General features: G+C 43.2%; 1 protein-coding gene and 1 long non-coding RNA gene across 4 annotated transcripts in view; one reads left to right on the top strand and one right to left on the bottom strand.

Moving 5' to 3' along the window:
* The window catches only part of TCAF1 (TRPM8 channel associated factor 1), a 47001-nt gene extending 44255 nt beyond the window's left edge, over nucleotides 1-2746 (bottom strand). For 2 of the 3 annotated variants that reach the window (XM_070461755.1, XM_070461722.1), the window contains exon 1: nucleotides 2602-2746. The gene's annotated coding sequence lies outside the window, so the exon portion shown is untranslated. The remainder of the gene's footprint in view (nucleotides 1-2601) is intronic. The other variant, XM_020871012.2, reaches the window with a different exon arrangement.
* A 7070-nt stretch (nucleotides 2747-9816) lies between these two features.
* LOC110123250 (uncharacterized) lies at nucleotides 9817-16440 on the top strand. Its single transcript, XR_002309479.2, has 3 exons — nucleotides 9817-9977; nucleotides 14806-14866; nucleotides 16152-16440. It is a non-coding gene; the product is annotated as an uncharacterized lncRNA (long non-coding RNA).
* Nucleotides 16441-16897: the final 457 nt, after the last annotated feature.

Genomic DNA, 16897 nt, shown 5'->3' with positions numbered 1-16897 from the left:
TTGCTCAGTCGTGTCCGACTCTTAGCGACCCCATGGACTCTAGCCTACCAGACTCCTCCCTCCATGGGATTTTCCAGGCAAGAGTACTGGAGTGGGGTGCCATTGCCTTCTCCAGTGTGTATATGCTAGTTGCTCAGTTGTGTCCGACTCTTTGCAACCCCATGGACAGTAGCCCACCAGGCTCTTCTGTCCACAGGGTTTCCCAGAAAAGAATACTAGAATGGGTTGCCATTTCCTTCTCCAGGGATCTTGTCGACCCAGGGATTGAGCCCCAGTCTCCTGCACTGAAAGTAGATGCTTTACTCTCTGAGCCACCATGGAAAATGAGCCCCAACAATCCCTGCCTCCAGATATTCATGGTCTTGTGTAATCCTCTCATTTTGAGTTTGGGCTGGAACTAGTGACTCACTTCTAATGAAAAGAAGCTGAGAAAAATGATGAGATGTCACTTTTGAATTTAGATTACAAAAAGACTCTGTCTTTTGTCTTTGTCTCTGGAAGCCTTCACAATGGTGGAAGCAAGCTGCCATGGTATGACTAGGTCTTATCCAGAGACCCATGTGGCAAAGGACTGATGTGTCCAACCAAAGCCAGTGAGGCCAAGAGTTCTGCCAACACTCATATTAGGTGAGCTTGAAAGGGATTTCCTTCAGCCAGCTTTGAGATGACTATAGCCCCAGCCAATACCTTGCTTATAGCTAGTGAGAGACAATGAGTCAGACTCCTAGCAAAGCTCCTCCTGAATTCTTGACCCATTGAAACTGTGAGATATAACCTTTCTGTTTATTTGTTTTGCTGTTTTAAGCTGCTAAGTGTTGATGTAATTTGTTACATAGCAATAGATAGTATTAATAATACAAATCCCAAATGAGCAACAACCAATAAATATAGAATGGATAAAGTATGTTGTTGTTCATTTGCCAAGTTGTGTCCAACTCTTTGCAACCCTGTGGACTGTAGCATGCCAGGCTTCCCTGTCCTTCACTATTTCCCAGAGTTTGCTCAAATTTATGTCCACTGAGCTGGTGATGCTACTCAAACTATAAGCAGTGAAAATGAAGAAATTATCCCCAGGGGTGAACCTCAAAAACCCAAGAATACATATAGTATAATGCCATTAATATGAAAGTAAAAAATAGGGAAAGCCAACACACACACACACATATATATATATATGGTTTTGGAATATATTAGACACTTCCCTTGTGGCTCAGCAGTAAAGATCTGCCTGTCAATGCAGGAGATGTGGGTTTGATCCTTGAGTTGGGAAGATCCCATGGAGAAGGAAATGGCAACCCACTCCAGTCTCCTTGCCTGGGGAATCCCATGAACAAAAGAGCCTGGTGGGGTACAGCCCATGAGAAAAAGAGTCGGACACAACTTAAGCGACTAAAAAACAATAAAGGAAAGCAAGGACATGATTAATACAAAAGTCAGGATAGATATTATATCTCAGGGAGGAGAGAAGGATGGGCATGACTGAGGATACAAGAGTTCTATTTCTTGACCTAGGAGAAGGTCAGGCATTCACTTTGTATGTTTTATATACTTTTTATTTGGAGAAAGAAATGGCAACCCACTCCAGTGTTCTTGCCTGAAGAATCCCATGGACAGAGGAACTTGAAGGGCTACAGTTCATGGGGTCACAAAGAGTTGGGCATGACTGAAGCGACTTAGCAAGCAAGCACACCTGTTATTAATGTTTTAAAAAACCAAGCCGAAGAAAAAAAGAAAGCAAAGTATTAAATTTAAGTCAATTCACAAAGAAATATTTTGAGGAATGGAAGGATGGATGGGTGGATGGTCAGCTAGACAGATTCATTCTGCTCTTTTATGTCTCGTTGGACTGACACATCTTCTAAAAAGTTTCCAAGATCATCTGATTCATGAATCTTTTTCTCCCATACGAAAGGCCTCTCCATTGCAGGATGAGCCAACTCAGTGGCCAGCTGGGGGATGTTTACCTGGGAACCGTTGAATTCAGCATTGACTGCCTCAGGCCCAACGCATTGCAGGCTAAGCTGTCCACCCGCTTCCCCGCACCCACTCTCTCGCACCTCGCCCTTTCCTCTGCCGCAGACACACTCTGCGCCGGATGGCGCCTAGAGCACTTGGGGAGGAGAGGACTTTCACCTTGGGTTTCTGCAGAAGCCAGCTACCCACCCCCCTCCCCCAAAGAATTCAAGAGCAAGTCCCCAGAAGGTGAAATGCATGGCCTCCAAGGTTCCTTTCGGTTCAGATTTCCATGGCTCCCTGCGGGAGCTCAAAAAATGCACAAGAAAAACAGGGGGTCCCTCACCTCCAGACAAGCAAGGGTGAAAAACAATGCAGCAAGAAGGGAACTGAGATGGAGCCTTTGGGATTCACCATGGCAGGGGCCGAGGGGTAAACAGCAAGGAACCCCCGGTGGACTTGTCCGCTGCCCTCCCCTCGAGAACCGCAGGGGCCCCGTGGCAGTCCCCACGCCTCCCGGACCGCACACAAACGCTCGTCCCGAGCATCCCCCCACGTCGCCCCGTCTCCCCGCGCGGCCACCCGCGCTGTGGCCCGTGTCACCGCCAGGCCTCTCTTGTCCAGAACCCATCGCGGGCCCACACTCACCCTTAGCCCCGCTATTCCCTGCAGTGCGGGTTGGGGGCAGAGGGCCCGGCTAGGAGGGGGCGGCCGCAGTCCCCAGGGGGCAACAGCGCTTCAGGCGAAAAGGGACTGCGCGGCTGACCGAGTTCAGGGACGTGGAACGGCCAGGGCGGGACGAAAAGGAGGCCGTCCCGGGAGCTGATTGGCGGCCGCGGTGGTGGGGGCGGAGCCTGGCCTGCAGCCCGAAATCGCAGAGGTCCCGCTTTGTGTCAGTTTCTGCTGAAAGACGCAGCCTCACATCCAGGATGGAGATCCCAGCCCCGCCCTGGGAGTGCAGCAGGGCAATTTGCTGTAAATCCGTTAGACTATGAACTAGTAAGCGGTTGAAAATGATAATGTATTTTCATAGAGTATAATGCACAATTATTTCCAAGGACAAGTTAAGTCTATGAGTCCTAGGCACATTTTTAATTAAAAGAATAAAGTTGCATTAAAATGGAGGGTATAGTTACACTGTTCCAAAAATAGAAATCAAATCTCACGCTGTTTTCACGGAGAGAAGGGATAAGAACGAGGAAGTTGGCTATTGATACTTATCTTCATAACCACTTAATTGTTTTAAAATATCACGTGTTGTCTTATAAAGCAAATAAAAGGGAAGGTATGAAACATTTTTGCTAACCAACAGATAGCTGACAGATGCTGGGCGTGAGGGAGAGAAAGAAAGACATGGTTGTTGAAAACCTGGACTCTGAAATGCCTGCCTCATATTCTACTATCCGGGCGCGCATTCCATTCCTGTGGATGCCTTAACAAGTGACCACAAACTCAGTGCCTTGAAACAACACGTTTGTTATCTTGCAGCTCTGTAGGTCAGAAGCCCAGAGAGTGAGCAAGCGTCTGGCTAGGTACATCAAGGTGTAGGCAGGGCTCATTGTTCCTTCTGGAGCCTCTAGAGGACTATCCATTTTCTTGCCTTTTCCAGCTTTGAGAGGCTGCCCAAATTCTTTGGCTTGGAGCCCCTTGCTCCATCAGCCAACAATCTCATCCCCTGGATCTCTGTTTCTGTCGTCACATCCCCTTCTCTGTTTCTCCTCTTCTATTTATTTCTGAGCAAGTTTGACCTGTTAGTTCCTTTGTGCCCTGGATCCAATAGGCCTCCCTCAGTTCTAAATTCTACTGCCTTTTTTATGCTCATTTCCCTTCGGTCTTTCTGTTCATCTCCTCCCTTTTGCATTGTTCATCTTTGTCCCCCAGATAATTTTTTTTTTTTTAATGTAGGAAGTGTTGTTGTTAGAACACTTTATCAAAACACTTGCCTTGTTCTCTTACTTCCACTCAAAACTGCTGCTACTCGGAGCTCAGAGTTGTTGACATACATGTGACATTTGTGAGAAAGGACGTCCTAAACTCCTAGGGGCAGTGAGAGTAAGATCCCAGTCTTCTTGAGCTCCCCTGCCCTCCTTTCCTCCCCAGGCCCAGAGCCAGTCAGCAAAAATCATGCTGGTGACGTCACAGGAGGAGGGGTGAGGGGCCCAGGGTGAGGGGCAGCCGCAGGGGGAGGAGAGGAACGGAGCAGAATAGCCTGGTCCCCATTGGCCAGGAATTTGCTGGCTGAAATCTGTGTAGTCTGCTTGTGTTTGCAGGCTGGAGGAGGTTCCCAGGCTGCCCTGGCCTTGTTTCCTGCCAGCCCCCCAAACACACACACACACACACACACCTCCTAGTTTCCTGCCAGCACGCCCCCACCCCCAAACACACACATCCTAAAACCTGGAGGGCCAGTGCAGGCTAGAGGATGTTCACAGGCTACCCTGGCCTTGTTTCCTGCCAGCCCCCCAAACACACACACACACACACACACACACACACACATCCTAAAGCCTGAAGGGCCAGTGCAGGCTAGAGGAGGTTCACAGGCTGCCCTGGCCTTGTTTCCTGCTAGCCCCCCAAAACACACACACACACACACACACACACACACACACACACACGCACACACGCACGCATGCATGCACGCACACATCCTAAAGCCTGGAGGGCCAGTGATCTTGGCCTCAGGGATTTTGTACTGAAACCCTGTGGTCATACTACGTTGTCCCCACCCGTACTCACCCTTTCTGCTGCCTGTGTCTCAGTATTCCTTTTTTTTTTTTTTTTAAATAAAGGTGGAAATTGCATGATATATTTTAGCTCTGAAACTCTGTGACCAATCGCACAGCAAAAACAACCCCAGCTGAAAGTGATGGACTCTGTAGGTGTGTCTGGGAAGAGTACAGGTGAGCAGACATGTTGCCTCTGTGCTGCCCATTTTTGAGAGGAGGAGGGATATGGCAAGAGAGAAATGCAGCTGTCTTGGCAGAGAGAAGGAGAGAGAAAACTCAAGGCCAAGTCTGCAGTCTCTCAACACCCATCTGCATCCACCAGGGCCCCCAGCAGCCCCGCCTCTCAGCTGCACATACCTGCCCAGACATTTGCTTTTCCTTTTACCCTCAAAGGACTCTGTAGTCAGAAACTACCTCTTTGGGTCTGGGTGACAGGTTGCTCACTTCTGGAAACCTCTGAGAAGTCATCCCCCCTTGTCTGCCTTTCAATGCCAGAGCAGACTTTGGCAGGGAAGTGCCAAAGTCTTGCCTGTTTTCAGTAAAAGAGGCAAAGGGGAAGGGAGCAGAGGTTGTTAATGTAAACACAAAGGTTGACCTTGCCCTGAGTCAGGGGAATTCTTCCTGCCTTCAAACTGGGATGTGTGGCTTTTTGTCCTGCCTGTAAACTCCAGTTGAAACGTGGGCTCTTCCTGAGTGTTGTGCCTGTTGACTTTCAAACTGGAATTAACCATTAACTCTCCTGGCCTCCAGCGTCCAGACTCACCCGGCAGACTTTTAGGCTTGCCAGCCTCCGTAATTATGAGAGCAATTCCTAACGTTAAATAAATCTTCATCTCTGTATCTATGTGTCTATCTATCCATCTATCCATCCATTCATCTGTCTATCCTGTTGGTCTGTTTCTCTGGAGACCCCCCCTCCCCTGAGTTACTCATCTGGAACTTGCTGTCCAGTACTATGTACCCTCCTCAACTGCTTCCAGCCTCCACATAGCTCTGCTGCTGGACTCCTGAATGCAAGCCCCTCACAGGGGCTTCTCTTTATATAAGTAAGAGTGAACTCAAGACAGGTCTTACTCCCGGTGTTTCCTTGTGCTGCCTTCCCTTTCACCACCCTTAGAGATCTGTGTTGTATAGCAGAAGGGGAGATTTCAGTACACTGATTGTAACTCTTCACTCTAGTCGGGGATAAAACTCATAAATAAGTCTACTCCTGCAGAGTCTTTATGGTTGCTTCCTTCTCTCCCCATTTTCTTCCTTATCTGCTCATATGACCTTCCCTATGAACTTTCATAGGGACTGAAATAGATGTTTAAAATGGAATTATTACAAACACCAGTGAAGAGAAAAGTTAAAGTTTATGCTCGGGATATTTTGTGGTTTGAAATCAGGTTTTCTCAGTCTTAAGAAAGAACTTCACTGAGAAATAAATGTAATTAAATTAGGAACAGTGGGAGGATGGGAGAAAACTGGAAGATGACTGATTAAACTGGAGAATTATTTTTTAAAAAAGAAATATTAAGTACCATCTCTTTTTTAGGAAAATGACTTCCTTATTTTTATGAAAGCAATGCATTGCATAAAGAGATGGGTATAAAGGAAAAATAATAAAGAGGATCACATTGTACACTGTATTTTTAATGTAAAAGGTATTGGTCTTAGATTGGGCTGCTATAACAAAGATCGACTGGGTGAATCAAGCAAGATGTTTATTTCTGGGAAAGACCGAAGGCAAAAGGAGAAGAGGGTAGCAGAGGACGAGGTGGTTAGATAGCATCACCAACGCAATGGACATGAATCTGAGCAAACTCTGGGAGACAGTGAAGGACAGGGAAGCCTGAAGTGCTGCAGCCCACCAGGTTGCAAAGAGTCGGACGCTATTTGCCAACAGAATGACAATGTCTCATAGTTCCGGAGGCTGGGCAATCTGAGATCAAGGTGCCAGTAGGTTTGGTGTCTGGTGATAACCCTCATCCTGGTTCATAGACAGTGTCTTCTTGACGTCCTCACATGGCAGGGAAAGCTCAGATTTCTTCATCCCCTTCCTAGGGCAATAATCCCATTCTTGAGGGCTCCACCCTCATGACCTAATGACCTCCCAAAGGCCCCACCTCCTAATACCTACACATTAGGGTTTAAGATTTCAACATATGAATTCTGGGGGACACAAACATTCATTCCCTAATGGTGTTACTTTTAAGCTAAACTGAATTCAACAAAGAAGCTGAAGAACTGCTCAGGTAAATGTTTCACCACAACAAGAACATCTGAATATCACTAAGTGTTCTGGCCCAGGGTTTCCTCCCCTGGGTTCAGCGTGTCCTCTCCTCAGAGCATGACACGCTTGAACCCTGGAAGGCCTAGAGTGCTACAAGTTTCCTTGTTCTTTGCCAAGACCATGGTGGAGGTAGAGAGAAGTTTCCACCGCTCAGAGTGTACTCTGACTTTTTCCCAGGCTACTCTCATGTCATCCCACAGACTCAGAACTAGATAATATCAGTGGGAATACTTAGCATTTGGTACACTCACCTTCTTTCCTTAGTACAATTTCTCAGTGATGGGGTTGTTGGAAATGTGAGTGAAAGCAGTGTTTAAGCATCATTCCAGAATGAATCAGAATATAACTTTTTGTAGAGGCAGGATCTAGAACCTGGCTTCAAATACCAATTTTTATGTAAGATGTGACTTGAAGAGAGCCTGGTATACAGCAAGGGCCATGCATTTATTATTAAATTATGTTCACTTTCAGAAGTTTATGAAATGAGGTTGTGCTCCTTTTCTTCTTTGCTGTATGTTAAGAAATATTTCTTTTGTGCTCTTACACTTTTTCTTAAGTTAATTTCATTAGATATTGATGGAAGGGAATTTTGGGACCTGGCCTACTTCTGCTATTTTTACTTGGAAATTCCTCTAGTTACCATCTAACAGAAGTGAGCATTTATGTGAACCAGCACACTTCTGGAAAACATCTGTTTTCTTTTATAAAATTCTCAAGTGATCATACTTTTTACTTTAACTTTAAAAGTCTTATGAGTCATTTTTCTCCTAGTCACTCAAATATATAGTCTGCAGTCTCTTTTCTCTTGCTGTCTCTCTCTCTCTCTAAATCCCATTTGGAAATTCAAGTAAAGTGGTTTGGAGAAAGAAAAAATGACCTAGCATCCTTCTAAGGGAAGAAAAGTGACCCATTTTAAAGCAGAATCAAAAAAAAAAAGTTGACACTCTTTTGGTCAAAGTTCAGGCTGGGACACTCCTGGGGAGCCATTCTCGGACATTTCCTGGCTTATGGAAGTTACTGATGATGGTACTACCAGAGGCTGGGAGTGTGGGAACCTCCAGATCCACTCAGTCTCTTGTAGCTAGGTTTCTGCCAGGTACCGATTCCCTCAGATTCAAGGCCTAGATTTCAGGCAAGTAACCCTCGGCAAGGACTAATGCTAAAGCTAAAGCTCCAGTACTTCAGCCACCAGATGCGAAGAGCCGACTCTTGGGAAAAGACCCTGATGCTGGGAAAGACTGAAGCAAAGGAGAGGGGGCGGCAAGGGGATGAGATGGTTAGATACCGTCACTGATTCAACGGACATGAGTTTGAGCAAACTCCAGGAGATAGTGAAGGACAGACGAGCCTAGCATGCTGCAGCTCATGGGGTTGCAGAGTCAGATACGACTTAGTGACTGAACAGAAACAACAAATACTAAAATATGTAAAATCCGGAATGAGTGAGGCATGTTATTCAATTTCTTCTGTTTTTTCTAATTGATCCAGTAGATTTCCAGATTTTAACTTCTTACGTTTGTGGAATATATGTCCTTTGTTATAGTAAATTCTATTTTCAATAAGCTGTTATACATTTGTTAAGCTGTTTATATTTATTTAAAATGAAACTTTTATTTCTGGTATACCTATTAAAATGTGTGGGACAGAGTTCTGTGGAATAATAATTGAGGACAAACTGGTCTATGGATTGCTTTTCTTGTTTTAAGTTTGCCAGGTTTAGTACGAGAGCTGTGTTAACTTTCTAGAATCTGGACATGAATAAAACTTTGTCAATATTTTGGTTTATTATATTAACATATATTTCATGATTATAAAACTATCCTGTTCATTACAGAAAATTGGGAAAATATAAAAGATCAGAGAACAAAAGTATTTAAATCACCTAAATATATTCCCAGTACTAACGATAACTGTTGTTAACATTCTAATCACTTTTAATTTATCTATATCTGTATAGGTATCTTTCTTGGATTTATATATGTTCAGATACTTATGAAACAAATTATTATGTGTGTTGTATGCAGTTCTATGTTGTATTCTTTTCACCACGGTTTCCCCATGACATTTCCCCATGACATTAAACGTTCTTTAACTATATTTTTGATAACTGTATAACAGTTCCGCTCACTGAAATTATACTTAGTTATTTTCCATTTTGAAATTAGGTTACTCCAGAAATTTGCTAGTCAAAATAATCTTGTTAAAAGCATCTGTTTTACTTACATCTTGATCTGCGTTTCTGATTATAGGATGGATTCCTTGAAGTAGAAGTAAGGAGCCAAAAGACATAGCATTTAGAAGATTTTTGATACATAGTGCCAATTTATCCTCTAGAAATATACTCTCAACAGCCCAGTGTAAATGTATTCTTCTGGATTTCCAGTGGACTATCTTATTTCCTAAACCTTATATAAGCTTTCCACATATTACCAGAGACCCCTTTTGGTACATATAGAAACATGTGTGGCCTAAAGGGCTTTCCTTTCCTTTCTTCCGAGTCCAACACACATAGAGCCTAAAATGAGAGAAAGGCATATTTTCTAGTATAAACCAGGTTATGGGGCAGTTATGAAGATTTACTAGCTTAAAATCAGATTTGCACTTCACATATTAGGTTAGCCAAAAATTTCGCTGGGTTTTAAGTAAAAATAAAAGACACATTTTTCATTTTAACCAAGACCATTATTGAACAAGTATTCCTTAACTGAATGAACTTTTTGGCCAACCCAACACCCGCTGCACAAGGCTCCAGATGGCGGTGCCAGCGCAGGCAGTCCCGGCCCACGGCCCCTGGCGCCATCTTGGACTGCAGTGTTGGGAGCGGCCTCTTTGCACACGGTCCCCAGCTGCCATCTTGGATTGCCGTGCCGCGTGAAGTGCTTCTGCACGCTGCCAGAGCTGAGCTGATGGCGGCAGCCATTCCACACGAGCAACTCTGGTCTGAAGAACCGAGTATAAGACCTTTACATGTGGCCCCCTGTGAGCATGTGAAACTGGACTAAGCACAAAAGGAAAAAAAGGTTAGGCTTTATCTTATTACCCAAATTCTATTTTTCTGCCTGAAAATTGTTAATGGGCTGTACCAGTGACCCTTGTGGGGCAGAACTCTGGTTAAAAATGGCCCAGATACTTCAAGGGGGTGTTTGTGAGGCTGTGTAGTGAGCTGTGGGGAGGGCTGCAGCCGGCGCCTCTGTCTCCCCAGAGATGCTCTGTGGAAGCAAAGTCGTCTTACGGGGCTTTGGATTCGGACCTCAGTTTTCTCAGAGGAGAGGGTGGCGAGGGCAGGTCTCCGGGAGCAGATCTGCCTCTTGTTTGCTCTGCTGCCAGGATCCTGGTAGGAGAATGAAGTGAATGGAGATCGCAGCCACACACTGGTATTAATATTTTCTGTGTCTGATGTGTCCTGTTGCTGCTTCTGCTCTGTTCTGCCGTGAGATCTTGGCTTTGTGTCTCCCAGCCCTCCAGCTGGGTTGAAAATGAAGGTCACTCTTCCTCGTTCCCTTGCCCTCCAGCTTGCCCCTTTGGGATGGGTTCTCTGCAGTCTCCCCATGGGCCTGGTCTTCTGCCTAAAGCAGGGATTTGTCCAGAGAGGCATCAAAGTTTACTCAGCCGTGTGTGTGTGTGTGTGTGTGTGTCACTCAGTCCTGTCAGATTCTGCCACCCCATGGACTATAGCCCTCTAGGCTCCTCTGTCCATGGAATTTTTCAGGCAAGAATACTGGAGTGGGGTGCCATTTCCTCCTCCAGGGGATCGTCCCTCCCTAGGGATTGAACCCACCATGTCGCCTGTGTCTCCTGCATTGGGAGGTGGATTCTCGACCACTAGCACCACCAGGGAACACACTCAATCCTTTCCTTGTCTTTTCCTTCCTGGCGAGGGTTTTTTTGGCTCCCTCTTCTGTTGTCACCTTTCCAGTTTAGGATACATCCCCTCCCTCACTGTCATTGTCCTAATCTCAGGACTAGAAAGAAAACCAGTAGAAAAATCAGAAAATGGCATTAACCTGTACAGAAATGCCCTTGGTTTTCAGGGAGTTGAGGGTTTGACAAGAACCATGGATACTCGCATGCAATGGAAGTGACCAAATGTCCTAATTTTATTGGATTAATTCTAACTTCCTTCTGACCTTGATCCCCCCTACCCCGAAACTTTATTCTGAGACTCTAGGTAGGTAGGTAGCTTTCTTGGCTTCTAGTGGGGATAATGAGATCTTACCTGAAGTCAGGGGCAGGACCATGGTCTCTGAAGTCCCCTCAGTACTGAGATGTACGATTCTATGAATACTCCTTTAAATTCCCAGAAACAAAGTCACAATCCAACAAAATTTCAGTATTCCCACTCTTCACCGAAGTGTTCTGAGATAAGAAATGCCAAAGAAATGAGATGGTATGTGAGTCAGAATACAGATCTCTAAAATCAGAAGGACTGAGAAATTGTATATGCAGATTTCTGACTATCAGTGAATGGGCAAAAAATTCTAATTATGAAATGAAATTATACCGAATCTTCTGTAAGGCAATCATAAAGGCCCTAAAAATGTAGCCTGATTCAGCCAAGGCACAGACAGGAGGCATTTAGAGTCAAACACAACTGAATGACTTGCTGGCATAACCAGCCTGGAAGCCATTTGGGGTTCTTTTTGCTGATGTATAATTGAAGTGAAAGAGGAGGAAGCCAAAGCCAGGGAGAAATATGAGACTCAGGATAGAGTGGCTGAGGCTGCATCTTGGACCCAAGGTGAACTTTCAGAGTTTGATGGCAGTCTGTCTGAAGCTGACAGACTGACAGCTTGAACTGATGGTGGCTCTTTGCTTCTAAAGGCAGAGAGGACTGAGAGAGCAAGACACACCACTTGGGCCAGGAGAGGATGCAGGTAGAGAGGACATCTCAACTTTTATTATTCATGAAGGCTGGATGGGCATGAGATCATAGACTTTACTCTCCTGGGCAGAATTCACAGGAAGTTAAACAAAGGGTCTTAATAGTCCATTGGATGATTTTGCTAAATAAAATTTGTTGTTGTTCAGTTGCTAAGTTTTCTCCAACTCTTTACGAGCCCCTGGACTGTAGCACACCAGGTGTACCTGTCCTTCACTGTCTCCTGGAGTTAGCTCAAACTCATGTCTCTTGAGTCGGTGATACCATCCAACCACCTCATCCTCTGTTGCCCCCTTCTCCTCCTGCCTTCAATCTTTCCCAGCATCAGGCTCTTTTCCACTGAGTCAGCTCTTTGCCTCAGTTAGCCGGAGTGTTGGAGCTTAAGCTTCAGCATCAGTCCTTTCAATGAATATTCAGGGTTAATTTCCTTTAGGATTTACTGGTTTGATCTCCTTGCAGTCCAAGGGACTCTCAAGAGCCATTCTCTTCTGCAGGGAATCTTCCCAACTCAGGGATTGAACCTGAGTCTCCTGCATTGCAGGCAGATTCTTTATTGTCTGAGCACCAGGGAAGCCCAAATAGAGGTTGGGCATTAGACTGAGAGTCCTGCCCAATTCACTATTGATCAGCCAGCCTTCCTGACCCTTGGGGATTCCATTATCTCCTCTGAAGGATTTGGCAGTACTTAATTTTTTAAAGTGAGATTACCTGCAATATGTGGCTAGAAATGGTTTTGCATGCATCTTGATGACAAAATGAAATGTATCCCTGTCTCTCTGTGTAAATCTACCTGTATTAGGTCCTATAAAGCACTTGGTTGTTGCTTTACAAGAAAATATGGGAATTTCTGAGTTTTTCTTGTTATGAACACTTGCTTCATTTATGATCAATTTATTCTCCACACCGTCACTTAAATGTTATTCTATATAAACAAAAACTTCATTTCAATTACAATTTTTACTGAAAGTTAAATTTCAGGGCAATATCTCTGAAGAAAAATGTAACTAAATTAGACTCTAAATTAAATTTAAAATTCACCTTCTCATGTTACTATATATGTGAAAAACTCAACAAAGATGTCAAGGTGATTAAGGCCTGTGTTTCAGATGTGTAAATTTACACTCCTCTGCTTAGAAGATGGTAGTTTCTTTTGATATTGGATCCTTTAAATTGTGAAAAAAAAGCTATCATTTTATTAAAAATATAAAGGAATATATAAAATGGTAGCAGGCATTGCTTTTAATTGTCACTATCTCTTTAGTCTTCTTCAGTCTAGAAGAATTCTTCAGTCTCTCACATTATGACCTTGAAAGTTTTGAAGACTTTATCAAGAATTTTATATATCTTCAATTTGCTTTTCTCTGCTATTTCTTTGTGATAGTTTCAGGCAAATGCATCACCTGAAACTATCACAAAGAAATAGCAGAGAAAAGCAAATTGAAGATAAATAAAATTCTTCATTCTATTGGATGTTCCATGATTTCAGTTTTTCCTTTTACTAATGATGTTTATGTTCATTACTTGATTAAGGTGATGTCTGCTAAGCAGTTGAGAAGTTGTTTCTTTAGCAAAAATCCACTTGGTTCTCTTGCAATACCATCCTCCAATGCTATTTTAGTTTAGTGCACTGCACCTTATATGGTGGCAATGACATATCTAAGGTTGCTGACCTAGCTGTAATTGTATTTACACAGTTTTGAGGTCCTGTTAGCTTTCTTTATTTGATTATTTAGAACACTTTTCTCTCCTTTTTTTCTTGGTATACGGTATCACTTCTCTCTAACTTATATGTAGGAACATTGTACATTGGTTTCCAAAATCTCACTTTGAACATACACATTAATGAACAGAAAGTATATTCCTTCAAGTTTACACAACCCATTATAGGGAAGAATAATTAGAAAAATCCTTTTAGTCTTTATAAAAACAAAATAGAATTTATGTATTAGAACTATTTGTCTAAAATAGGTTGCTAGGAAATCATATATAAAATGCAATTTTAATTCTCAAAGGAGATGAAGAAGTTGATGGGAGAGCAGGAAGAAAGTGGGATGGCCATAGTAGACAAGGGGGGAAAGCTGTGTCCACATCTGCCATCCTGAGTGGAGGCTGAGCCTGGGTCTGGATGCCACGGGTATGAGTGCTGGGTGGTGACCACCATCTCCAGTCCCTCCAACAGGTATAACCGGGGGGTGAGAGTACTCAGATCCAGAGGTTGTGAAGTAGAAAGACCAGATAGAAGGTAGCGACCTTGGGAACTCCCGCCTGTGCTCTATCCTTAATACCTATGTGATGCTGTCTGTTTTCTTTTCTTGACCTCAGTTTTCATGCTGTGGAGAAAAAAGGGATGATTTCAGGACTGGGAAATTCTGAGATGAGAAATAAGGCACAAGAGTAACACAAAGGGAGTAAAACAGAAACAGATAATCAAGAAAACTTTTGCCTGCTTTGGGCTCAGTCTTTAAGCCATGGACACACATTCCTGCGTCCCACGCGTTCACAAAGATCTGAGATTCCAACCATAGCAATGCTTTGTCTGCCTTCCTTCCTGCCCTCAACCCAAAGAGCTGTCCATCTGTCCTCTCATTCTTGTTAAACTTGCTGTTTTCCTGAAACTCTCAGAGGTAAACGTTTCAGTCTATGCTTCTGTTCCTGCTCAGAATGTGCTTAGAAGGAGAATCACTGTCAGAGAGGCAATGAGGAGACAGATAATAAGTATGGGGTTTAAGAAGTAGGAAAAGAGAGTTAAAAAGGAGAATTATTGCCATAGAAACCTTTTTCATTCCTGCCTGGCTTCACTGAGGCCTGAGGAGCTGGCACTTTGCTGTGGAGACACTTCTGATTCAAGATTTATAGACGTAGCTCATGAGGCCCTTATGCTTTAAAAACTCAGAGCTGGGTGAAAAGAAATTACAGAACTATTAGAAAACATTTTAGTCTTGTTAAAATGTGTTTTTTTTCTTTTAAAGGATCAAGTCTGACATAGCTTTCTCACTGAGGTACTATAAGAGACAGTCTGCACAGTTGGAGGTGATGAGTTTTTTTTTTTTTTTTTCTGTGAAACAAACTTTATTCTTAAGTGTGATTTTTCCCAGAGGTACAAGATACAGGTGCTTAGAAAGATGGACTTTCCTTTAGGGACTTCCCTGGTACAAGATACAGGTGCTTAAAAAAAAAATGGACTTTGCTTTAGGGACTTTCCTGGTGGTCCACTGGTTAAGAATCTGCCTTCTAGTGCAGGGAATGCAGGTTCAATCCCTGGTCGGGGAACTAAGATCCCACATGCCAGAGTAACTAAGCCTACACACCACAACTACTGAACCTGTGGTGATGGGTTTTAACAGGCTTTTGAAAATTATCACAAGGGGCTTTCAGGTAGAGGAGCATAGAGGAGAAGGAAGAGGTGGTTTTGCACTAAAATACATAAATAAGTACAATTACAAAATTGAGCTGCCTTCTAAGAATGGTAAGACTTAGTCATGGGCATGGGCTTCCCAATGGCATTAGGAACGCCATGCGCCTACCTGCCCACAGAACTCTGTTTCAGCGGGTGGGGCAAGGAGAAAATATTTCCTTTAGGCATACTAACACAAAATCAAACCTGTTCTTGCAATGAGCTTCAAATGCCAGTAAGATAATTTGATGACTGCAGTGGCAGAAGGCAGGAAAGCTGTTGGAAAAAGGCTGTCTAAAGAGACTATAATTAGCAGTTTCCCTAATTATCCACATGGTTCATCATGTTCCATGGATGGGCTCTCAGGTTAGTGCAGTTTGGGGCTCAGCTTAGGGCTGGGGGTGAGGGAGGGTTGATATCTTTAAATTTCAAAGATTATTAAAGGCTTCCTTCTGTGGCAGGAAACTCAAAGTCTTTCTAAAGGAAAAATACAGTATGAACCCCAAATTAGAGCCCAAAGTGAAATATTTCCATTAAGAGTTTAACCAGATAGGTAGAAAGATAAAAAGAAATCTTCCCACATTATGAAATCCAAAGAAAACTACTCTTAACATTAAAATTTTTATTCCTTCTCCTCTTTTTAAAAACATATTTGCAAATTGCACCTAGTTAATCAATTATTAAAAATAAGTTTTGGAAATAATTGTAGATTCACAGGAAGTTGTAAAAAAATTTACAGAGAGTTTCTGTGTATTCTTCACCTAGTTCTCCCTAATGGTAACATCTTATGTAACTGTAGTACAATATCACAGCCAGGAAACAGACATTGGTACAATCCACAGAGCTTATTCCAACTTCACCAGTTCTGTATTCACTCATTTGTGTGTATGTATATATAATTCTATGCTGTTTTTATTGCAGGTGTATATTCATGTAACCACCACAATCAAGATACAGAACTGCTCCATCACCACAAAGCTTCCACATGCCACCTCTTTACAGTCACATACACCCTAGCAACATACAATTTTAATTTTTGCATTCTTTCACTGTTATGGCCCTAGGAAAATATTACTGAACAAGCAAAAATCCCTGCTCTATTGAGAAAATACACAAATTTTCACAATGAATACAGGTGTATCTTGGGGATATTGCATGTTCAGTTTCAGACCACCACAGTAAAGTGAATCTTGAAATAAAAAATAAGCAACACATGAATTTTTTGGTTTCCCAGTACACATAAAAGTTATGTTTACCTTATACTGTGGTCTATTAAGTGTGCAATAGCATTATGTCTTAAAAAAAGTGTGTGTGTGTGTGTGTGTGTGTGTGTGCACGCCCACGTGCTCAATTGTATCCAACTCTTTGAGACACCATAGACTATAGCCCACCAGGCTCCTCTGTCCATGGAATTTTTCAGGCAGGAATACTGGAGTGGGTTTCCATTTTCTACTCCAGGGGATCTTCCCAACTCCAGGATTGAACCTGCATCTCCTGTACTGGCAGGAGGATTCTTTACCACTGAATCACTTGGGAAGACCAAGAAGAAAGGCTTTCCCACCCTTGATTAAAATATTTTATTGCTTAAAAGATGTTAACCACCATCTGAGTTTTCAGGGACTCAGTCTTTTTGCAGTAGTAACATCAAAGAGCACTGATCACAGATG

Source organism: Odocoileus virginianus, chromosome 1 (assembly GCF_023699985.2).
Source record: "Odocoileus virginianus isolate 20LAN1187 ecotype Illinois chromosome 1, Ovbor_1.2, whole genome shotgun sequence".
NCBI classification, from domain to species: Eukaryota; Metazoa; Chordata; class Mammalia; order Artiodactyla; family Cervidae; genus Odocoileus; species Odocoileus virginianus.
Note: the sequence above shows the minus strand (reverse complement) of the source record. Positions and strands in the feature narration are given on the sequence as shown.